Source organism: Heterodontus francisci, chromosome 16 (genome assembly GCF_036365525.1).
Source record: "Heterodontus francisci isolate sHetFra1 chromosome 16, sHetFra1.hap1, whole genome shotgun sequence".
Classification (NCBI taxonomy): domain Eukaryota; kingdom Metazoa; phylum Chordata; class Chondrichthyes; order Heterodontiformes; family Heterodontidae; genus Heterodontus; species Heterodontus francisci.
Genome location: NC_090386.1, coordinates 13,275,448 through 13,296,228, shown reverse-complemented (window position 1 = coordinate 13,296,228; position 20,781 = coordinate 13,275,448).

The following is a 20,781-nucleotide window of genomic DNA, read 5'->3' as shown; positions in this document are numbered from 1 at the left end:
AGTCAGTTATCCCGGAAAAAGGGTGATCTGTTACCCCGGAAACAGGGCAGTCATTTATCCTGGAAACAGGGCGGTCAGTTACCCTGGAAACAGGGCAGTCATTTATCCTGGAAACAGGGCGGTCAGTTACTCTGGAAACAGGGCAGTCAGTTACCCCGGAAACATGGTGATCAGTTACCCTTGAAACTGGGCAGTCAGTTACCCTGAAAACAGGGCAGTCAGTTACCCCAGAAAAAGGGCGGTCAGTTATCCCGGAAACAGGGCAGTCAGTTACCCCGGAAACAGGGCGGTCAGTTACCCTGGAAACAGGGCAGTCAGTTCCCCCTTAAAAAGGGTGATCAGTTACCCTGGAAACTGGGCAGTCAGTTACCCCGAAAACAGGGTGATCAGTTACCCTTGAAACTGGGCAGTCAGTTACCCTGAAAACAGGGCAGTCAGTTACCCCGGAAAAAGGGCGGTCAGTTACCCCGGAAGCATGGCAGTCAGTTACCCCGGAAACAGGGCAGTCAGTTATCCCGGAAACAGGGCAGTCAATTAACCTGGAAACAGGGTCGACAGTTATCCTGGAAACAGGATGGTCAGTTATCCTGGAAACAGGGCGGTCAGTTACCCTGGAAACAGGGCAGTCAGTTACCCCGGAAACAGGGCGGTCAGTTACCCTGGAAACAGGGCAGTCAGTTACCCAGGAAACAGTTTAGTCAGTTACCCTGGAAACAGGGTGATCAGTTACCACAGAAACAGGGCAGTCAGTTACCCTGGAAACAGGACAGTCAGTTATCCCGGAAACAGGGCAGTCAGTTACCCCGGAAACAGGGCGGTCAGTTACCCTGGAAACAGGGCAGTCTGTTACCCCGGAAACAGGGCAGTCAGTTACCCTCTAAACAGGGCAGTCGGTTACCCTGGAAACAGGGTGATCTGTTACCCTGGAAACTGGGCAGTCAGTTACCCTGGAAACAGGGCAGTCAGTTATACCAGAAACAGGGCACTCAGTTAACCTGGAAAAAGGGCGACAGTTATCCCGGAAACAGAGTGATCAGTTACCCTGGAAACAGGGCAGTCAGTTATCCTGGAAACAGGGCGGTCAGTTACACCGGAAACAGGGCGGTCAGTTACCCTGGAAACAGGTTCGTCAGTTACCCCGGAAACAGGGAGATCAGTTACCCTGGAAACAGGGCAGTCAGTTACCCCGGAAACAGGGCAGGAAGTTATACCGGAAACAGGATGATCAGTTACCGTGGAAACAGGGCAGTCTGTTATCCCGGAAAAAGGACGGTACGTTACCTCGGAAACAGGGTGATCAGTTACCCCGGAAACAGGGCGATCAGTTACCCTGGAAACAAGGCAGTCAGTTATCCCGGAAACAGGGCGGTCAGTTACCCCGGAAACAGGGAGGTCAGTTACCCTGGATCAGGGCAGTCAGTTATCCTGGAAACAGGGCGGTCAGTTACCCTGGAATCAGGGCAGTCAGTTACCCCGGAAGCAGGGCGGTCAGTTACCCTGGAAATAGGTTAATCAGTTACCCCGGAAACAGGGAGGTCAGTTACCCTGGAAACAGCGCAGTCAGTTATCCCGGAAACAGGGCAGTCATTTACCCCGGAAACAGGGCAGTCAGTTATCCCGGAAACAGGGCAGTCAGTTATCCCGGAAACAGGGCGGTCAGTTAACCTGGAAACAGGGCAGTCAGTTACCCTGGAAACAGGGCGGTCAGTTACCCTGGAAATTGGTCAATCAGTTACCCCGGAAACAGGGCATTTAGTTACCCTGGAAACAGGGCATTCATTTATCCCGGAAACAGGGCAGTCAGTTATCCCAGAAAAAGGGTGATCTGTTACCCCGGAAACAGGGCAGTCAGTTAGCCTGGAAACAGGGCAGTCAGTTACACTGGAAACAGAACAGTCAGTTATCCCGGAAACAGGGCGGTCAGTTACCCTGGAAACAGGGCAGTCATTTATCCTGGAAACAGGGCGGTCAGTTACCCTGGAAACAGGGCAGTCAGTTACCCCGGAAACATGGTGATCAGTTACCCTTGAAACTGGGCAGTCAGTTACCCTGAAAACAGGGCAGTCAGTTACCCCAGAAAAAGGGCGGTCAGTTACCCCGGAAACAGGGCAGTCAGTTACCCCGGAAACAGGGCGGTCAGTTACCCTGGAAACAGGGCAGTCAGTTCCCCCTTAAACAGGGTGATCAGTTACCCTGGAAACTGGGCAGTCATTTACCCCGAAAACAGGGTGATCAGTTACCCTTGAAACTGGGCAGTCAGTTACCCTGAAAACAGGGCAGTCAGTTACCTCGGAAAAAGGGGCAGTCAGTTATCCCGGAAACAGGTCAGTCAGTTAACCTGTAAACAGGGCAGTCAGTTACCCCTGAAACAGGGCGGTCAGTTACCCTGAAAACAGGGCAGTCAGTTACCCCGGAAAAAGGGCGGTCAGTTACCCCGGAAGCAGGGCAGTCAGTTACCCCGGAAACAGGGCAGTCAGTTACTCCGGTAACAGGGCGGTCAGTTACCCTGGAAACAGGGCAGTCAGTTCCCCCTTAAACAGGGTGATCAGTTACCCTGGAAACTGGGCAGTCATTTACCCCGAAAACAGGGTGATCAGTTACCCTTGAAACTGGGCAGTCAGTTACCCTGAAAACAGGGCAGTCAGTTACCTCGGAAAAAGGGCGGTCAGTTACCCCGGAAACAGGGCAATCAGTTACCCTGGAAACAGGGCAGTCAGTTATCCCGGAAACAGGTCAGTCAGTTAACCTGTAAACAGGACAGTCAGTTACCCCTGAAACAGGGCGGTCAGTTACCCTGAAAACAGGGCAGTCAGTTACCCCGGAAAAAGGGCGGTCAGTTACCCCGGAAACAGGGCAGGAAGTTATACCGGAAACAGGATGATCAGTTACCGTGGAAACAGGGCAGTCAGTTATCCCGGAAAAAGGGCGGTCCGTTACCTCGGAAACAGGGTGATCAGTTACCCTGGAAACAGGGCGATCAGTTACCCTGGAAACAAGGCAGTCAGTTATCCCGGAAACAGGGCGGTCAGTTACCCCGGAAACAGGGAGGTCAGTTACCCTGGATCAAGGCAGTCAGTTATCCTGGAAACAGGGCGGTCAGTTACCCTGGAAACAAGGCAGTCAGTTACCCCGGAAACAGGGCGGTCAGTTACCCTGGAAATAGGTTAATCAGTTACCCCGGAAACAGGGAGGTCAGTTACCCTGGAAACAGCGCAGTCAGTTATCCCGGAAACAGGGCAGTCATTTACCCCGGAAACAGGGCAGTCAGTTATCCCGGAAACAGGGCAGTCAGTTATCCCGGAAACAGGGCGGTCAGTTAACCTGGAAACAGGGCAGTCAGTTACCCTGGAAACAGGGCGGTCAGTTACCCTGGAAATTGGTCAATCAGTTACCCCGGAAACAGGGCATTTAGTTACCCTGGAAACAGGGCATTCATTTATCCCGGAAACATGGCAGTCAGTTATCCCGGAAAAAGGGTGATCTGTTACCCCGGAAACAGGGCAGTCATTTATCCTGGAAACAGGGCGGTCAGTTACCCTGGAAACAGGGCAGTCATTTATCCTGGAAACAGGGCGGTCAGTTACTCTGGAAACAGGGCAGTCAGTTACCCCGGAAACATGGTGATCAGTTACCCTTGAAACTGGGCAGTCAGTTACCCTGAAAACAGGGCAGTCAGTTACCCCAGAAAAAGGGCGGTCAGTTATCCCGGAAACAGGGCAGTCAGTTACCCCGGAAACAGGGCGGTCAGTTACCCTGGAAACAGGGCAGTCAGTTCCCCCTTAAAAAGGGTGATCAGTTACCCTGGAAACTGGGCAGTCAGTTACCCCGAAAACAGGGTGATCAGTTACCCTTGAAACTGGGCAGTCAGTTACCCTGAAAACAGGGCAGTCAGTTACCCCGGAAAAAGGGCGGTCAGTTACCCCGGAAGCATGGCAGTCAGTTACCCCGGAAACAGGGCAGTCAGTTATCCCGGAAACAGGGCAGTCAATTAACCTGGAAACAGGGTCGACAGTTATCCTGGAAACAGGATGGTCAGTTATCCTGGAAACAGGGCGGTCAGTTACCCTGGAAACAGGGCAGTCAGTTACCCCGGAAACAGGGCGGTCAGTTACCCTGGAAACAGGGCAGTCAGTTACCCAGGAAACAGTTTAGTCAGTTACCCTGGAAACAGGGTGATCAGTTACCACAGAAACAGGGCAGTCAGTTACCCTGGAAACAGGACAGTCAGTTATCCCGGAAACAGGGCAGTCAGTTACCCCGGAAACAGGGCGGTCAGTTACCCTGGAAACAGGGCAGTCTGTTACCCCGGAAACAGGGCAGTCAGTTATCCCGGAAACAGGGCAGTCAGTTATCCCGGAAACAGGGCGGTCAGTTAACCTGGAAACAGGGCAGTCAGTTACCCTGGAAACAGGGCGGTCAGTTACCCTGGAAATTGGTCAATCAGTTACCCCGGAAACAGGGCATTTAGTTACCCTGGAAACAGGGCATTCATTTATCCCGGAAACATGGCAGTCAGTTATCCCGGAAAAAGGGCGGTCAGTTACCCCGGAAGCAGGGCAGTCAGTTACCCCGGAAACAGGGCAGTCAGTTATCCCGGAAACAGGGCAGTCAGTTACCCCGGAAACAGGGCATTTAGTTACCCTGGAAACAGGGCATTCATTTATCCCGGAAACATGGCAGTCAGTTATCCCGGAAAAAGGGTGATCTGTTACCCCGGAAACAGGGCAGTCATTTATCCTGGAAACAGGGCGGTCAGTTACCCTGGAAACAGGGCAGTCATTTATCCTGGAAACAGGGCGGTCAGTTACTCTGGAAACAGGGCAGTCAGTTACCCCGGAAACATGGTGATCAGTTACCCTTGAAACTGGGCAGTCAGTTACCCTGAAAACAGGGCAGTCAGTTACCCCAGAAAAAGGGCGGTCAGTTATCCCGGAAACAGGGCAGTCAGTTACCCCGGAAACAGGGCGGTCAGTTACCCTGGAAACAGGGCAGTCAGTTCCCCCTTAAAAAGGGTGATCAGTTACCCTGGAAACTGGGCAGTCAGTTACCCCGAAAACAGGGTGATCAGTTACCCTTGAAACTGGGCAGTCAGTTACCCTGAAAACAGGGCAGTCAGTTACCCCGGAAAAAGGGCGGTCAGTTACCCCGGAAGCATGGCAGTCAGTTACCCCGGAAACAGGGCAGTCAGTTATCCCGGAAACAGGGCAGTCAATTAACCTGGAAACAGGGTCGACAGTTATCCTGGAAACAGGATGGTCAGTTATCCTGGAAACAGGGCGGTCAGTTACCCTGGAAACAGGGCAGTCAGTTACCCCGGAAACAGGGCGGTCAGTTACCCTGGAAACAGGGCAGTCAGTTACCCAGGAAACAGTTTAGTCAGTTACCCTGGAAACAGGGTGATCAGTTACCACAGAAACAGGGCAGTCAGTTACCCTGGAAACAGGACAGTCAGTTATCCCGGAAACAGGGCAGTCAGTTACCCCGGAAACAGGGCGGTCAGTTACCCTGGAAACAGGGCAGTCTGTTACCCCGGAAACAGGGCAGTCAGTTACCCTCTAAACAGGGCAGTCGGTTACCCTGGAAACAGGGTGATCTGTTACCCTGGAAACTGGGCAGTCAGTTACCCTGGAAACAGGGCAGTCAGTTATACCAGAAACAGGGCACTCAGTTAACCTGGAAAAAGGGCGACAGTTATCCCGGAAACAGAGTGATCAGTTACCCTGGAAACAGGGCAGTCAGTTATCCTGGAAACAGGGCGGTCAGTTACACCGGAAACAGGGCGGTCAGTTACCCTGGAAACAGGTTCGTCAGTTACCCCGGAAACAGGGAGATCAGTTACCCTGGAAACAGGGCAGTCAGTTACCCCGGAAACAGGGCAGGAAGTTATACCGGAAACAGGATGATCAGTTACCGTGGAAACAGGGCAGTCTGTTATCCCGGAAAAAGGACGGTACGTTACCTCGGAAACAGGGTGATCAGTTACCCCGGAAACAGGGCGATCAGTTACCCTGGAAACAAGGCAGTCAGTTATCCCGGAAACAGGGCGGTCAGTTACCCCGGAAACAGGGAGGTCAGTTACCCTGGATCAGGGCAGTCAGTTATCCTGGAAACAGGGCGGTCAGTTACCCTGGAATCAGGGCAGTCAGTTACCCCGGAAGCAGGGCGGTCAGTTACCCTGGAAATAGGTTAATCAGTTACCCCGGAAACAGGGAGGTCAGTTACCCTGGAAACAGCGCAGTCAGTTATCCCGGAAACAGGGCAGTCATTTACCCCGGAAACAGGGCAGTCAGTTATCCCGGAAACAGGGCAGTCAGTTATCCCGGAAACAGGGCGGTCAGTTAACCTGGAAACAGGGCAGTCAGTTACCCTGGAAACAGGGCGGTCAGTTACCCTGGAAATTGGTCAATCAGTTACCCCGGAAACAGGGCATTTAGTTACCCTGGAAACAGGGCATTCATTTATCCCGGAAACAGGGCAGTCAGTTATCCCAGAAAAAGGGTGATCTGTTACCCCGGAAACAGGGCAGTCAGTTAGCCTGGAAACAGGGCAGTCAGTTACACTGGAAACAGAACAGTCAGTTATCCCGGAAACAGGGCGGTCAGTTACCCTGGAAACAGGGCAGTCATTTATCCTGGAAACAGGGCGGTCAGTTACCCTGGAAACAGGGCAGTCAGTTACCCCGGAAACATGGTGATCAGTTACCCTTGAAACTGGGCAGTCAGTTACCCTGAAAACAGGGCAGTCAGTTACCCCAGAAAAAGGGCGGTCAGTTACCCCGGAAACAGGGCAGTCAGTTACCCCGGAAACAGGGCGGTCAGTTACCCTGGAAACAGGGCAGTCAGTTCCCCCTTAAACAGGGTGATCAGTTACCCTGGAAACTGGGCAGTCATTTACCCCGAAAACAGGGTGATCAGTTACCCTTGAAACTGGGCAGTCAGTTACCCTGAAAACAGGGCAGTCAGTTACCTCGGAAAAAGGGGCAGTCAGTTATCCCGGAAACAGGTCAGTCAGTTAACCTGTAAACAGGGCAGTCAGTTACCCCTGAAACAGGGCGGTCAGTTACCCTGAAAACAGGGCAGTCAGTTACCCCGGAAAAAGGGCGGTCAGTTACCCCGGAAGCAGGGCAGTCAGTTACCCCGGAAACAGGGCAGTCAGTTACCCCGGTAACAGGGCGGTCAGTTACCCTGGAAACAGGGCAGTCAGTTCCCCCTTAAACAGGGTGATCAGTTACCCTGGAAACTGGGCAGTCATTTACCCCGAAAACAGGGTGATCAGTTACCCTTGAAACTGGGCAGTCAGTTACCCTGAAAACAGGGCAGTCAGTTACCTCGGAAAAAGGGCGGTCAGTTACCCCGGAAACAGGGCAATCAGTTACCCTGGAAACAGGGCAGTCAGTTATCCCGGAAACAGGTCAGTCAGTTAACCTGTAAACAGGACAGTCAGTTACCCCTGAAACAGGGCGGTCAGTTACCCTGAAAACAGGGCAGTCAGTTACCCCGGAAAAAGGGCGGTCAGTTACCCCGGAAACAGGGCAGGAAGTTATACCGGAAACAGGATGATCAGTTACCGTGGAAACAGGGCAGTCAGTTATCCCGGAAAAAGGGCGGTCCGTTACCTCGGAAACAGGGTGATCAGTTACCCTGGAAACAGGGCGATCAGTTACCCTGGAAACAAGGCAGTCAGTTATCCCGGAAACAGGGCGGTCAGTTACCCCGGAAACAGGGAGGTCAGTTACCCTGGATCAAGGCAGTCAGTTATCCTGGAAACAGGGCGGTCAGTTACCCTGGAAACAAGGCAGTCAGTTACCCCGGAAACAGGGCGGTCAGTTACCCTGGAAATAGGTTAATCAGTTACCCCGGAAACAGGGAGGTCAGTTACCCTGGAAACAGCGCAGTCAGTTATCCCGGAAACAGGGCAGTCATTTACCCCGGAAACAGGGCAGTCAGTTATCCCGGAAACAGGGCAGTCAGTTATCCCGGAAACAGGGCGGTCAGTTAACCTGGAAACAGGGCAGTCAGTTACCCTGGAAACAGGGCGGTCAGTTACCCTGGAAATTGGTCAATCAGTTACCCCGGAAACAGGGCATTTAGTTACCCTGGAAACAGGGCATTCATTTATCCCGGAAACATGGCAGTCAGTTATCCCGGAAAAAGGGTGATCTGTTACCCCGGAAACAGGGCAGTCATTTATCCTGGAAACAGGGCGGTCAGTTACCCTGGAAACAGGGCAGTCATTTATCCTGGAAACAGGGCGGTCAGTTACTCTGGAAACAGGGCAGTCAGTTACCCCGGAAACATGGTGATCAGTTACCCTTGAAACTGGGCAGTCAGTTACCCTGAAAACAGGGCAGTCAGTTACCCCAGAAAAAGGGCGGTCAGTTATCCCGGAAACAGGGCAGTCAGTTACCCCGGAAACAGGGCGGTCAGTTACCCTGGAAACAGGGCAGTCAGTTCCCCCTTAAAAAGGGTGATCAGTTACCCTGGAAACTGGGCAGTCAGTTACCCCGAAAACAGGGTGATCAGTTACCCTTGAAACTGGGCAGTCAGTTACCCTGAAAACAGGGCAGTCAGTTACCCCGGAAAAAGGGCGGTCAGTTACCCCGGAAGCATGGCAGTCAGTTACCCCGGAAACAGGGCAGTCAGTTATCCCGGAAACAGGGCAGTCAATTAACCTGGAAACAGGGTCGACAGTTATCCTGGAAACAGGATGGTCAGTTATCCTGGAAACAGGGCGGTCAGTTACCCTGGAAACAGGGCAGTCAGTTACCCCGGAAACAGGGCGGTCAGTTACCCTGGAAACAGGGCAGTCAGTTACCCAGGAAACAGTTTAGTCAGTTACCCTGGAAACAGGGTGATCAGTTACCACAGAAACAGGGCAGTCAGTTACCCTGGAAACAGGACAGTCAGTTATCCCGGAAACAGGGCAGTCAGTTACCCCGGAAACAGGGCGGTCAGTTACCCTGGAAACAGGGCAGTCTGTTACCCCGGAAACAGGGCAGTCAGTTATCCCGGAAACAGGGCAGTCAGTTATCCCTGGAAACAGGGCGGTCAGTTAACCTGGAAACAGGGCAGTCAGTTACCCTGGAAACAGGGCGGTCAGTTACCCTGGAAATTGGTCAATCAGTTACCCCGGAAACAGGGCATTTAGTTACCCTGGAAACAGGGCATTCATTTATCCCGGAAACATGGCAGTCAGTTATCCCGGAAAAAGGGCGGTCAGTTACCCCGGAAGCAGGGCAGTCAGTTACCCCGGAAACAGGGCAGTCAGTTATCCCGGAAACAGGGCAGTCAGTTACCCCGGAAACAGGGCAGTCAGTTACCCTGGAAACAGGGCAGTCAGTTATCCCGGAAACAGGGCAGTCAATTAACCTGGAAACAGGGTCGACAGTTATCCTGGAAACAGGATGGTCAGTTATCCTGGAAACAGGGCGGTCAGTTACCCTGGAAACAGGACAGTCAGTTACCCTGGAGACAGCGCAGTCAGTTACCCTGGAAACAGGGCAGTCAGTTACCCCGGAAACAGGGCGGTCAGTTACACTGGAAACAGGGCAGTCAGTTACCCCGGTAACAGGGTGATCAGTTACCCTGGAAACAGGGCAGTCAGTTATCCCGGAAACAGGGCCGTCAGTTAACCTGGAAATTGGTCAATCAGTTACCCCGGAAACAGGGCATTTAGTTACCCTGGAAACAGGGCATTCATTTATCCCGGAAACAGGGCAGTCAGTTATCCCAGAAAAAGGGTGATCTGTTACCCCGGAAACAGGGCAGTCAGTTAGCCTGGAAACAGGGCAGTCAGTTACACTGGAAACAGAACAGTCAGTTATCCCGGAAACAGGGCGGTCAGTTACCCTGGAAACAGGGCAGTCATTTATCCTGGAAACAGGGCGGTCAGTTATCCTGGAAACAGGGCAGTCAGTTACCCCGGAAAAAGGTCGGTCAGTTACCCCGGAAGCAGGGCAGTCAGTTACCCCGGAAACAGGGCAGTCAGTTATCCCGGAAACAGGACAGTCAGTTACCCCGGAAACAGGGCAGTCAGTTACCCTGGAAACAGGGCAGTCAGTTACCCCGGAAACAGGGCAGTCAATTAACCTGGAAACAGGGTCGACAGTTATCCTGGAAACCAGATGGTCAGTTATCCTGGAAACAGGGCGGTCAGTTACCCTGGAAACAGGACAGTCAGTTTCCCTGGAGACAGCGCAGTCAGTTCCCCTGGAAACAGGGCAGTCAGTTACTCCGGAAACAGGGCGTTCAGTTACACTGGAAACAGGGCAGTCAGTTACCCCGGAAACAGGGTGATCAGTTACCCTGGAAACAGGGCAGTCAGTTACCCTGGAAACAGTTTAGTCAGTTACCCCGGAAACAGGGTGATCAGTTACCCCAGAAACAGGGCAGTCCGTTACCCTGGAAACAGGATAGTCAGTTATCCCGGAAACAGGGCAGTCAGTTACCCCGGAAACAGGGCGGTCAGTTACCCTGGAAACAGGGCTTTCAGTTACCCCGGAAACAGGGCAGCCAGTTACCCTGGAAACAGGGCAGTCGGTTACCCTGGAAACAGGGTGATCTGTTACCCTGGAAACTGGGCAGTCAGTTACCCTGGAAACAGGGCAGTCAGTTATCCCAGAAACAGGGCACTCAGTTAACCTGGAAAAAGGGCGACAGTTATCCCGGAAACAGAGTGATCAGTTACCCTGGAAACAGGGCAGTCAGTTATCCTGGAAACAGGGCGGTCAGTTACACTGGAAACAGGGCGGTCAGTTACCCTGGAAACAGGTTCGTCAGTTACCCCGGAAACAGGGAGATCAGTTACCCTGGAAACAGGGCAGTCAGTTACCCCGGAAACAGGGCAGGAAGTTATACCGGAAACAGGATGATCAGTTACCGTGGAAACAGGGCAGTCAGTTATCCCGGAAAAAGGGCGGTCCGTTACCTCGGAAACAGGGTGATCAGTTACCCTGGAAACAGGGCGATCAGTTACCCTGGAAACAAGGCAGTCAGTTATCCCGGAAACAGGGCGGTCAGTTACCCCGGAAACAGGGAGGTCAGTTACCCTGGATCAAGGCAGTCAGTTATCCTGGAAACAGGGCGGTCAGTTACCCTGGAAACAAGGCAGTCAGTTACCCCGGAAACAGGGCGGTCAGTTACCCTGGAAATAGGTTAATCAGTTACCCCGGAAACAGGGAGGTCAGTTACCCTGGAAACAGCGCAGTCAGTTATCCCGGAAACAGGGCAGTCATTTACCCCGGAAACAGGGCAGTCAGTTATCCCGGAAACAGGGCAGTCAGTTATCCCGGAAACAGGGCGGTCAGTTAACCTGGAAACAGGGCAGTCAGTTAGCCTGGAAACAGGGCGGTCAGTTACCCTGGAAATTGGTCAATCAGTTACCCCGGAAACAGGGCATTTAGTTACCCTGGAAACAGGGCATTCATTTATCCCGGAAACATGGCAGTCAGTTATCCCGGAAAAAGGGTGATCTGTTACCCCGGAAACAGGGCAGTCATTTATCCTGGAAACAGGGCGGTCAGTTACCCTGGAAACAGGGCAGTCATTTATCCTGGAAACAGGGCGGTCAGTTACTCTGGAAACAGGGCAGTCAGTTACCCCGGAAACATGGTGATCAGTTACCCTTGAAACTGGGCAGTCAGTTACCCTGAAAACAGGGCAGTCAGTTACCCCAGAAAAAGGGCGGTCAGTTACCCCGGAAACAGGGCAGTCAGTTACCCCGGAAACAGGGCGGTCAGTTACCCTGGAAACAGGGCAGTCAGTTCCCCCTTAAAAAGGGTGATCAGTTACCCTGGAAACTGGGCAGTCAGTTACCCCGAAAACAGGGTGATCAGTTACCCTTGAAACTGGGCAGTCAGTTACCCTGAAAACAGGGCAGTCAGTTACCCCGGAAAAAGGGCGGTCAGTTACCCCGGAAGCATGGCAGTCAGTTACCCCGGAAACAGGGCAGTCAGTTATCCCGGAAACAGGGCAGTCAATTAACCTGGAAACAGGGTCGACAGTTATCCTGGAAACAGGATGGTCAGTTATCCTGGAAACAGGGCGGTCAGTTACCCTGGAAACAGGGCAGTCAGTTACCCCGGAAACAGGGCGGTCAGTTACCCTGGAAACAGGGCAGTCAGTTACCCAGGAAACAGTTTAGTCAGTTACCCTGGAAACAGGGTGATCAGTTACCACAGAAACAGGGCAGTCAGTTACCCTGGAAACAGGACAGTCAGTTATCCCGGAAACAGGGCAGTCAGTTACCCCGGAAACAGGGCGGTCAGTTACCCTGGAAACAGGGCAGTCTGTTACCCCGGAAACAGGGCAGTCAGTTACCCTCTAAACAGGGCAGTCGGTTACCCTGGAAACAGGGTGATCTGTTACCCTGGAAACTGGGCAGTCAGTTACCCTGGAAACAGGGCAGTCAGTTATACCAGAAACAGGGCACTCAGTTAACCTGGAAAAAGGGCGACAGTTATCCCGGAAACAGAGTGATCAGTTACCCTGGAAACAGGGCAGTCAGTTATCCTGGAAACAGGGCGGTCAGTTACACCGGAAACAGGGCGGTCAGTTACCCTGGAAACAGGTTCGTCAGTTACCCCGGAAACAGGGAGATCAGTTACCCTGGAAACAGGGCAGTCAGTTACCCCGGAAACAGGGCAGGAAGTTATACCGGAAACAGGATGATCAGTTACCGTGGAAACAGGGCAGTCTGTTATCCCGGAAAAAGGACGGTACGTTACCTCGGAAACAGGGTGATCAGTTACCCCGGAAACAGGGCGATCAGTTACCCTGGAAACAAGGCAGTCAGTTATCCCGGAAACAGGGCGGTCAGTTACCCCGGAAACAGGGAGGTCAGTTACCCTGGATCAGGGCAGTCAGTTATCCTGGAAACAGGGCGGTCAGTTACCCTGGAATCAGGGCAGTCAGTTACCCCGGAAGCAGGGCGGTCAGTTACCCTGGAAATAGGTTAATCAGTTACCCCGGAAACAGGGAGGTCAGTTACCCTGGAAACAGCGCAGTCAGTTATCCCGGAAACAGGGCAGTCATTTACCCCGGAAACAGGGCAGTCAGTTATCCCGGAAACAGGGCAGTCAGTTATCCCGGAAACAGGGCGGTCAGTTAACCTGGAAACAGGGCAGTCAGTTACCCTGGAAACAGGGCGGTCAGTTACCCTGGAAATTGGTCAATCAGTTACCCCGGAAACAGGGCATTTAGTTACCCTGGAAACAGGGCATTCATTTATCCCGGAAACAGGGCAGTCAGTTATCCCAGAAAAAGGGTGATCTGTTACCCCGGAAACAGGGCAGTCAGTTAGCCTGGAAACAGGGCAGTCAGTTACACTGGAAACAGAACAGTCAGTTATCCCGGAAACAGGGCGGTCAGTTACCCTGGAAACAGGGCAGTCATTTATCCTGGAAACAGGGCGGTCAGTTACCCTGGAAACAGGGCAGTCAGTTACCCCGGAAACATGGTGATCAGTTACCCTTGAAACTGGGCAGTCAGTTACCCTGAAAACAGGGCAGTCAGTTACCCCAGAAAAAGGGCGGTCAGTTACCCCGGAAACAGGGCAGTCAGTTACCCCGGAAACAGGGCGGTCAGTTACCCTGGAAACAGGGCAGTCAGTTCCCCCTTAAACAGGGTGATCAGTTACCCTGGAAACTGGGCAGTCATTTACCCCGAAAACAGGGTGATCAGTTACCCTTGAAACTGGGCAGTCAGTTACCCTGAAAACAGGGCAGTCAGTTACCTCGGAAAAAGGGGCAGTCAGTTATCCCGGAAACAGGTCAGTCAGTTAACCTGTAAACAGGGCAGTCAGTTACCCCTGAAACAGGGCGGTCAGTTACCCTGAAAACAGGGCAGTCAGTTACCCCGGAAAAAGGGCGGTCAGTTACCCCGGAAGCAGGGCAGTCAGTTACCCCGGAAACAGGGCAGTCAGTTACCCCGGTAACAGGGCGGTCAGTTACCCTGGAAACAGGGCAGTCAGTTCCCCCTTAAACAGGGTGATCAGTTACCCTGGAAACTGGGCAGTCATTTACCCCGAAAACAGGGTGATCAGTTACCCTTGAAACTGGGCAGTCAGTTACCCTGAAAACAGGGCAGTCAGTTACCTCGGAAAAAGGGCGGTCAGTTACCCCGGAAACAGGGCAATCAGTTACCCTGGAAACAGGGCAGTCAGTTATCCCGGAAACAGGTCAGTCAGTTAACCTGTAAACAGGACAGTCAGTTACCCCTGAAACAGGGCGGTCAGTTACCCTGAAAACAGGGCAGTCAGTTACCCCGGAAAAAGGGCGGTCAGTTACCCCGGAAGCAGGGCAGTCAGTTACCCCGGAAACAGGGCAGTCAGTTATCCCGGAAACAGGGCAGTCAGTTACCCCGGAAACAGGGCAGTCAGTTACCCTGGAAACAGGGCAGTCAGTTATCCCGGAAACAGGGCAGTCAATTAACCTGGAAACAGGGTCGACAGTTATCCTGGAAACAGGATGGTCAGTTATCCTGGAAACAGGGCGGTCAGTTACCCTGGAAACAGGACAGTCAGTTACCCTGGAGACAGCGCAGTCAGTTACCCTGGAAACAGGGCAGTCAGTTACCCCGGAAACAGGGCGGTCAGTTACACTGGAAACAGGGCAGTCAGTTACCCCGGTAACAGGGTGATCAGTTACCCTGGAAACAGGGCAGTCAGTTACCCAGGAAACAGTTTAGTCAGTTACCCCGGAAACAGGGTGGTCAGTTACCACAGAAACAGGGCAGTCAGTTACCCTGGAAACAGGACAGTCAGTTATCCCGGAAACAGGGCAGTCAGTTACCGCGGAAACAGGGCAGTCAGTTACCCCGGAAACAGGGCAGTCAGTTACCCTGGAAACAGGGCATTCGGTTACCCTGGAAACAGGGTGATCTGTTACCCTGGAAACAGGGCAGTCAGTTACCCCGGAAACAGGGCAGTCAGTTACCCTGGAAACAGGGCAGTCGGTTACCCTGGAAACTGGGTGATCTGTTACCCTGGAAACTGGGCAGTCAGTTACCCTGGAAACAGGGCAGTCAGTTATCCCAGAAACAGGGCACTTAGTTAACCTGGAAAAAGGGCGACAGTTATCCCGGAAACAGAGTGATCAGTTACCCTGGAAACAGGGCAGTCAGTTATCCTGGAAACAGGGCGGTCAGTTACACCGGAAACAGGGCGGTCAGTTACCCTGGAAACAGGTTCGTCAGTTACCCCGGAAACAGGGAGATCAGTTACCCTGGAAACAGGGCAGTCAGTTACCCCGGAAACAGGGCAGGAAGTTATACCGGAAACAGGATGATCAGTTACCGTGGAAACAGGGCAGTCTGTTATCCCGGAAAAAGGGCGGTCCGTTACCTCGGAAACAGGGTGATCAGTTACCCCGGAAACAGGGCGATCAGTTACCCTGGAAACAAGGCAGTCAGTTATCCCGGAAACAGGGCGGTCAGTTACCCCGGAAACAGGGAGGTCAGTTACCCTGGATCAGGGCAGTCAGTTATCCTGGAAACAGGGCGGTCAGTTACCCTGGAAACAGGGCAGTCAGTTACCCCGGAAACAGGGCGGTTAGTTACCCTGGAAATAGGTTAATCAGTTACCCCGGAAACAGGGAGGTCAGTTACCCTGGAAACAGCGCAGTCAGTTATCCCGGAAACAGGGCAGTCATTTACCCTGGAAACAGGGCAGTCAGTTATCCCGGAAACAGGGCAGTCAGTTATCCCGGAAACAGGGCGGTCAGTTAACCTGGAAACAGGGCAGTCAGTTACCATGGAAACAGGGCGGTCAGTTACCCTGGAAATTGGTCAATCAGTTACCCCGGAAACAGGGCATTTAGTTACCCTGGAAACAGGGCATTCATTTATTCCGGAAACAGGGCAGCCAGTTATCCCAGAAAAAGGGTGACCTGTTACCCCGGAAACAGGGCAGTCAGTTAGCCTGGAAACAGGGCAGTCAGTTACACTGGAAACAGAACAGTCAGTTATCCCGGAAACAGGGCGGTCAGTTACCCTGGAAACAGGGCAGTCATTTATCCTGGAAACAGGGCGGTCAGTTACCCTGGAAACAGGGCAGTCAGTTACCCCGGAAACATGGTGATCAGTTACCCTTGAAACTGGGCAGTCAGCTACCCTGAAAACAGGGCAGTCAGTTACCCCAGAAAAAGGGCGGTCAGTTACCCCGGAAACAGGGCAGTCAGTTACCCCGGAAACAGGGCGGTCAGTTACCCTGGAAACAGGGCAGTCAGTTCCCCCTTAAACAGGGTGATCAGTTACCCTGGAAACTGGGCAGTCATTTACCCCGAAAACAGGGTGATCAGTTACCCTTGAAACTGGGCAGTCAGTTACCCTGAAAACAGGGCAGTCAGTTACCTCGGAAAAAGGGCGGTCAGTTACCCCGGAAACAGGGCATTCAGTTAACCTGTAAACAGGGCAGTCAGTTACCCTGGAAACATGGTGATCCGTTGCACTGGAAACAGGGAGATCAGTTACCCTGGAAACAGGGCAGTCAGTTACCCCGGAAACAGGGCAGGAAGTTATACCGGAAACAGGATGATCAGTTACCGTGGAAACAGGGCAGTCAGTTATCCCGGAAAAAGGGCGGTCCGTTACCTCGGAAACAGGGTGATCAGTTACCCCGGAAACAGGGCGATCAGTTACCCTGGAAACAAGGCAGTCAGTTATCCCGGAAACAGGGCGGTCAGTTACCCCGGAAACAGGGAGGTCAGTTACCCTGGATCAGGGCAGTCAGTTATCCTGGAAACAGGGCGGTCAGTTACCCTGGAAACAAGGCAGTCAGTTACCCCGGAAACAGGGCGGTCAGTTACCCTGGAAATAGGTTAATCAGTTACCCCGGAAACAGGGAGGTCAGTTACCCTGGAAACAGCGCAGTCAGTTATCCCGGAAACAGGGCAGTCATTTACCCCGGAAACAGGGCAGTCAGTTATCCCGGAAACAGGGCAGTCAGTTATCCCGGAAACAGGATGGTCAGTTAACCTGGAAACAGGGCAGTCAGTTACCCTGGAAACAGGGCGGTCAGTTACCCTGGAAATTGGTCAATCAGTTACCCCGGAAACAGGGCATTTAGTTACCCTGGAAACAGGGCATTCATTTATCCCGGAAACATGGCAGTCAGTTATCCCGGAAAAAGGGTGATCTGTTACCCCGGAAACAGGGCAGTCAGTTAGCCTGGAAACAGGGCAGTCAGTTACACTGGAAACAGAACAGTCAGTTACCCCGGAAACAGGGCGGTCAGTTACCCTGGAAACAGCGCAGTCATTTATCCTGGAAACAGGGCGGTCAGTTACCCTGGAAACAGGGCAGTCAGTTACCCTGAAAACAGGGCAGTCAGTTACCCCAGAAAAAGGGCGGTCAGTTATCCCGGAAACAGGGCAGTCAGTTACCCCGGAAACAGGGCGGTCAGTTACCCTGGAAACAGAGCAGTCAGTTCCCCCTTAAACAGGGTGATCAGTTACCCTGGAAACTGGGCAGTCAGTTACCCCGAAAACAGGGTGATCAGTTACCCTTGAAACTGGGCAGTCAGTTACCCTGAAAATAGGGCAGTCAGTTACCCCGGAAAAAGGGCGGTCAGTTACCCCGGAAGCATGGCAGTCAGTTACCCCGGAAACAGGGCAGTCAGTTATCCCGGAAACAGGGCAGTCAGTTACCCCGGAAACAGGGCAGTCAGTTAACCCGGAAACAGGGCAGTCAGTTACCCTGGAAACAGGGCAGTCAATTAACCTGGAAACAGGGTCGACAGTTATCCTGGAAACAGGATGGTCAGTTATCCTGGAAACAGGGCGGTCAGTTACCCTGGAAACAGGACTGTCAGTTACCCTGGAGACAGCGCAGTCAGTTACCCTGGAAACAGGGCAGTCAGTTACCCCGGAAACAGGGCGGTCAGTTACACTGGAAACAGGGCAGTCAGTTACCCCGGAAACAGGGTGATCAGTTACCCTGGAAACAGGGCAGTCAGTTACCCAGGAAACAGTTTAGTCAGTTACCCCGGAAACAGGGTGATCAGTTACCACAGAAACAGGGCAGTCAGTTACCCTGGAAACAGGACAGTCAGTAATCCCGGAAACAGGGCAGTCAGTTACCCCGGAAACAGGGCGGTCAGTTACCCCGGAAACAGGGTGATCTGTTACCCTGGAAACTGGGCAGTCAGTTACCCTGGAAACAGGGCAGTCAGTTACCCTGGAAACAGGGTGATCTGTTACCCTGGAAACTGGGCAGTCAGTTACCCTTGAAACAGGGCAGTCAGTTATCCCAGAAACAGGGCACTCAGTTAACCTGGAAAAAGGGCGACAGTTATCCCGGAAACAGAGTGATCAGTTACCCTGGAAACAGGGCAGTCAGTTATCCTGGAAACAGGGCGGTCAGTTACACCGGAAACAGGGCGGTCAGTTACCCTGGAAACAGGTTCGTCAGTTACCCCGGAAACAGGGCGATCAGTTACCCTGGAAACAGGGCAGTCAGTTACCCCGGAAACAGGGCAGGAAGTTATACCGGAAACAGGATGATCAGTTACCGTGGAAACAGGGCAGTCTGTTATCCCGGAAAAAGGGCGGTCCGTTACCTCGGAAACAGGGTGATCAGTTACCCCGGAAACAGGGCGATCAGTTACCCTGGAAACAAGGCAGTCAGTTATCCCGGAAACAGGGCGGTCAGTTACCCCGGAAACAGGGAGGTCAGTTAACCTGGATCAGGGCAGTCAGTTATCCTGGAAACAGGGCGGTCAGTTACCCTGGAAACAGGGCAGTCAGTTACCCCGGAAACAGGGCGGTCAGTTACACTGGAAATAGGTTAATCAGTTACCCCGGTAACAGGGAGGTCAGTTACCCTGGAAACAGCGCAGTCAGTTATCCCGGAAACAGGGCAGTCATTTACCCCGGAAACAGGGCAGTCAGTTTTCCCGGAAACAGGGCAGTCAGTTATCCCGGAAACAGGGCGGTCAGTTAACCTGGAAACAGGGCAGTCAGTTACCCTGGAAACAGGGCGGTCAGTTACCCTGGAAATTGGTCAATCAGTTACCCCGGAAACAGGGCATTTAGTTACCCTGGAAACAGGGCATTCATTTATCCCGGAAACATGGCAGTCAGTTATCCCGGAAAAAGGGTGATCTGTTACCCCGGAAACAGGGCAGTCAGTTAGCCTGGAAACAGGGCAGTCAGTTACACTGGAAACAGAACAGTCAGTTACCCCGGAAACAGGGCGGTCAGTTACCCTGGAAACAGCGCAGTCATTTATCCTGGAAACAGGGCGGTCAGTTACCCTGGAAACAGGGCAGTCAGTTACCCTGAAAACAGGGCAGTCAGTTACCCCAGAAAAAGGGCGGTCAGTTATCCCGGAAACAGGGCAGTCAGTTACCCTGAAAACAGGGCAGTCAGTTACCCCGGAAAAAGGGCGGTCAGTTACCCCGGAAGCATGGCAGTCAGTTACCCCGGAAATAGGGCAGTCAGTTATCCCGGAAACAGGGCAGTCAGTTACCCCGGAAACAGGGCAGTCAGTTAACCCGGAAACAGGGCAGTCAGTTACCCTGGAAACAGGGCAGTCAATTAACCTGGAAACAGGGTCGACAGTTATCCTGGAAACAGGATGGTCAGTTATCCTGGAAACAGGGCGGTCAGTTACCCTGGAAACAGGACAGTCAGTTACCCTGGAGACAGCGCAGTCAGTTACCCTGGAAACAGGGCAGTCAGTTACCCCGGAAACAGGGCGGTCAGTTACACTGGAAACAGGGCAGTCAGTTACCCCGGAAACAGGGTGATCAGTTACCCTGGAAACAGGGCAGTCAGTTACCCAGGAAACAGTTTAGTCAGTTACCCCGGAAACAGGGTGATCAGTTACCACAGAAACAGGGCAGTCAGTTACCCTGGAAACAGGACAGTCAGTTATCCCGGAAACAGGGCAGTCAGTTACCCCGGAAACAGGGCGGTCAGTTACCCCGGAAACAGGGTGATCTGTTACCCTGGAAACTGGGCAGTCAGTTACCCTGGAAACAGGGCAGTCAGTTACCCTGGAAACAGGGCAGTCGGTTACCCTGGAAACAGGGTGATCTGTTACCCTGGAAACTGGGCAGTCAGTTACCCTGGAAACAGGGCAGTCAGTTATCCCAGAAACAGGGCACTCAGTTAACCTGGAAAAAGGGCGACAGTTATCCCGGAAACAGAGTGATCAGTTACCCTGGAAACAGGGCAGTCAGTTATCCTGGAAACAGGGCGGTCAGTTACACCGGAAACAGGGCGGTCAGTTACCCTGGAAACAGGTTCGTCAGTTACCCCGGAAACAGGGCGATCAGTTACCCTGGAAACAGGGCAGTCAGTTACCCCGGAAACAGGGCAGGAAGTTATACCGGAAACAGGATGATCAGTTACCGTGGAAACAGGGCAGTCTGTTATCCCGGAAAAAGGGCGGTCCGTTACCTCGGAAACAGGGTGATCAGTTACCCCGGAAACAGGGCGATCAGTTACCCTGGAAACAAGGCAGTCAGTTATCCCGGAAACAGGGCGGTCAGTTACCCCCGAAACAGGGAGGTCAGTTAACCTGGATCAGGGCAGTCAGTTACCCTGGAAACAGGGCAGTCAGTTACCCCGGAAACAGGGCGGTCAGTTACACTGGAAATAGGTTAATCAGTTACCCCGGAAACAGGGAGGTCAGTTACCCTGGAAACAGCGCAGTCAGTTATCCCGGAAACAGGGCAGTCATTTACCCCGGAAACAGGGCAGTCAGTTATCCCGGAAACAGGGCAGTCAGTTATCCCGGAAACAGGGCGGTCAGTTAACCTGGAAACAGGGCAGTCAGTTAC